General features: G+C 46.1%; 1 pseudogene; it reads right to left on the minus strand.

Annotated features, from left to right (window-relative positions):
- Positions 1–2,864: 2,864 nt before the first annotated feature.
- On the minus strand, positions 2,865–3,858 carry LOC121021000 (40S ribosomal protein S6-like; annotated as a pseudogene).
- Between the last annotated feature and the right edge of the window lie 147 nt (positions 3,859–4,005).

A 4,005-nucleotide genomic window follows, 5' to 3' on the forward strand; every position in this document is an offset into this window, starting at 1 on the left:
CTGTTGGTCTGAGGAGGAGGAGCAGGGGTGGTGGGGTGGGGGGCACATGAGGAGAGCATCACAGGGCTGAATTTTACAGACTAAACAGTAAGCCTGCAAAGTGGGGGACATACGTGGACGGAAGGAAGGGTTATGCCCAGTCATGGGAGTAGCTGTGAATTGCAGACATTGGGTAGGGCGAGAACAAACTTGTGTAAACAGGGGAATGGCTAATGAGCATCTAATTAATTAAAAGCCAGGGAAGGTTTGCAATTTGGGAATTGTAAGGGTATTTACCTTCATAATTTTGTTTCAACTTTTCTAAATAGCTAATGATAGTCTTACATATTTTCTCTATTGTTCATTTTGGATCAGACGTGGGCTTGTCACTTCATGGCAATTGTTTTCTTTAAACGTCTCCAGACACCACCACTGGGCAGGTACTATTATCCCCATTTTACAGATGAGGAACTGAGGCCTGGTGAGATGAAGCATCTTGCCAAAGCCTCATAGGTAATAAGAGGCAGAGCCAGGACTCCAACTCAAGTCTGTGGCCTTGCACTTAGCCTCTGTTTCTCTGTACTGATCATGACACATGGGCACGTGTTTCATTGCTGAAGGTAACAGGGTGGAGGAGATGGAGACTGTAAAGCTCAACTCTGGCACAGGGTAGACGTTTTTCTCCACTTGATAGTGGTGATGACAGGTGGACTGTGGGTAAGCAGGTATCAAAGGGTCCGTTGAAGCAGCAAGGCCCTCAACCCTGTACATCATGAACCTCCCGTCACGTCCCCGCTCAGCTGCCAGGATGTCCTCTTCACTTGATGTTTTCTGCTTAGGAATTTGAACTTTGGAGTCCTAGCATTTCAGGAGGAATCCTGGGTCATGGCACTCACTAGCTGTGGGAGCTTAGGCAAGATACTTTAAGCTTCCTAGCCTGTAAAACGATGAGAAAACACCTACCTGCCTTGCAGCGTTGTCGATGATTAAAAGAGAGATGCAGTAGAAAGCATAGTTAGAAGTGACTGAGCCACGGGGCACCTGGGTGGTTCAGTCGGTTAAGTGTCTGACTTCAGCTCAGGTCATGATATCGTGCTGACAGCTCAGAACCAGAAGCCTGTTTCATATTCTGTGTCTTCATTTCTCTCCCTCACAAGAGGGGATTCTGTGTCTCTCTTTCCCCGCTCAGGCTCTCTCTCTCAAAAATAAAATAAACATAAAAAAAAGTGACTGAGCTTGATGAACATGAGTGGTTATCATCATTTCTGAATGGTGTGCATAATACAGTGCTGTTGCTACCACCTATGCCTCCTTGGGACATATGCTGTCCTGGTGGTCCTCATCTGTCACCAGCTATCCTCTGTCTCCTGACGTTCCCTTCTTCTACCAGCCCCCTCACTGCTCCTGCTTGCCCAGGGTGCTGCCTCAGCCCTCTTCTCTTCTCCTGGACTTCTGGCTACATCTCATCCAATTCCCTGCCTTCTGTTAGCCCTTATTCCCTTATCCTTCTGCTAAGGGCTTCCCCCCAAAGTATTTCCAGGTGAGCCCCTTTACTGAATAGATTAATATTCAGAATTCCTGGTGAATGCGTCCTTCTAGATGGTTAACAGGATTCTCAACATCAATGTCAGAAGGGCCTTTAAGCATCTTCTTGGTTCCAAAAGCAGTTTGCTCTCCCTGAATTCTTCACCTTAGTGAAATCTTCTATCATCTCCTAGTTCCTTGGGTCAAGGAGAATCTTTTTCTCTTGCATTCTCCAAATGCCTAAATCACCACATCTTACCAACTTTACCCCCTACAATTCCCTCAAATCCATCACTTCATCTCTGTCCACTCCTAGTTGCTGCTATAGCTGAGGCCACCATCAGCTCTGATTAAAGGACCCAAAGTCCAATGAACAATACCAGCTCCTTGGCTGACAGATTTTCCAACCAGGTTGGACATGAGAAGGCTTTTGAAGAGAACATGAATTGCTTTTTGCCTGACTTTTTTTTTTTTTTTCTTTCTGACTGATCTGAAAGTGGGAAATTACTTAAGTACCTAAAACAATTAGATTTTAATGCTGACTTAAAAATTTTTGGTACTAGTTTTTGGTACTAATTTTCACCCTAGTTTCTCAAACCCACAAAGACATTCCAAAAGTTTCCTATTAGGCCTAGGAAGTTTGGATTTCACAGGATAGTGGCAGGGATGTCAACTTTGTCTTATTGCCAAACAGGTGTCCAAGTTGTCACTAGAATGCCTGTGGCAATTTACGAAGCCCTTGAAGGCACTGGGAAATTCCTCATAGTCCTCCCAGAATATGTTCACAGTGAGAATCAGATTCTGTTGCCCTAACCCCTTGAGGCAAATCACCAATATGGCAGCTAATAGGTAAGGCAGCAGTGTCCTGTCAAGGCCTGACCCTCTGCTGGGTGAGAAAGACTGGGTCAATAGGCTCCAAATCCTCAGAAAGTGAGTGTGCATACACCTGCTTCCACCGCCTGTGGTTTGCTGGCCCTATGTGAAGACAGGGGGCTCAGTCAGGCTGAAGAGAGAACACTTCCATTGTCAAGACCCAGACCTGCTGTTGTGTAGGAGAGCTGAAAGACAGATTTTTAAAAAAATCTTTTGTACACTCTGAGGAATACAGTTTTAATGATCTATACACAATGCATGAAAAGTGCCCTTATGAAAAAGTGCCCTTTTTCCCTGTACAAGGAGCGTCCTCCAAGTACCCTCACATTTGCCCCAGAGGACTATTTGGGGTAATCAGAAGAGACCCCGCCTCCTTCTGGGTGTCTCTTCCCTTACCCCTAGGCCTAGAATTTTGCTCCCCATCCTCAACCAGGCTAGTTCCTGCTCCTGAGCTTCCCTGAGACGCTCAATAAATAAAAATTCATTTGTTTTATTCAACAAAGAAATGAATATTTATTTGCCACTCTTACAAAATCTCATTTTTGACTGGACTCAGACGAGAGGTAGAACCTCTTAGAGAAGACAGCCTCTGTCTCTTGGCAGTCCGTTCCTATGGCCTCCTTCATTCTCTTGGCCAAAAGGTTAGCATTTTCTGCGGGCTCTTCCTTATTTGTCTTCATGCACTGCTTGTTCAAAGCAGTACCCCGACGTCTGTGTTGGAGGACACATGGAGTGAGAAGACGCCCAATCTTGGCCGCTCAGGTATGAGGTTTCCTACTTTGTTTGTTTAGGGACTTTCTCACAACATCCTGGCGGACATCATCTTCCTTAGAGAGATTGAAAACTTTGCGGATTCTGCTAGGTCTTTGGGGGCCCCAGGCGACAAGGCACAGTAGGATCAGTGAGTCCAGGAGTATCCTTCTACCCATTTTTTACAATGACCAAGTTGAGAACACTGAGATTGACATCCACAATGCAAGCCTGAACAGATCTGCGCTTTCTTCCACCAGAGTCCTTCTGGGTCGGTGGCAGGAAGGCCCTGTACTCGGCAGCAGGCAGACACAGACATGGGTCAAGACACCCTGCTTCATGGGGAAGCCTTGTTTGTCATTGCCACCACTGATTTGGAACACGTAACCCTTACACTCTTCACCTAGAGCATCAGCAGCAACTTCTGTGACTGTTCGCTTCTCATAAAAGGTACGAAGTTCACGTTCGTCGTCCACTTCAATGAGTTTCTGGCAGCCAGTAGCCGGGAAAGAGTTGTTCAGCTAAGGATGATAAAAGGGGTGGGGTGGGGAGGGAAAAGTCTTAAGAAAACTGCAAAACCACCTACAAAGGAAATTCCATTGCAAAAAGACTTTTATGGAACCCTCAGAAAATGAGCAGAGATCCTGAAATATCGGTTTTACTAGCTAAACGTGTGTACACAGTAACGCACAAGCATTGCACTAAAAATCAAGCTAATTTTTCCACCAGCATCGCGGAATGAGCCCAGAGCAAAGAGCCCTCCACTGCTCTATAGCCTATCAGAGCAGGAAGCCCAGTTAGGGGCCGCCAACTAGGCAGCAAGGCCATATCTCTGAAAGGCAGATTAGCGATGCAGACGAGGTCCATCCTCTGAAGGGC

The sequence above is a fragment of the Herpailurus yagouaroundi genome, unplaced genomic scaffold, assembly GCF_014898765.1.
Source record: "Herpailurus yagouaroundi ecotype Mexico unplaced genomic scaffold, PumYag 254, whole genome shotgun sequence".
In the NCBI taxonomy this organism is placed as follows: Eukaryota; Metazoa; Chordata; class Mammalia; order Carnivora; family Felidae; genus Herpailurus; species Herpailurus yagouaroundi.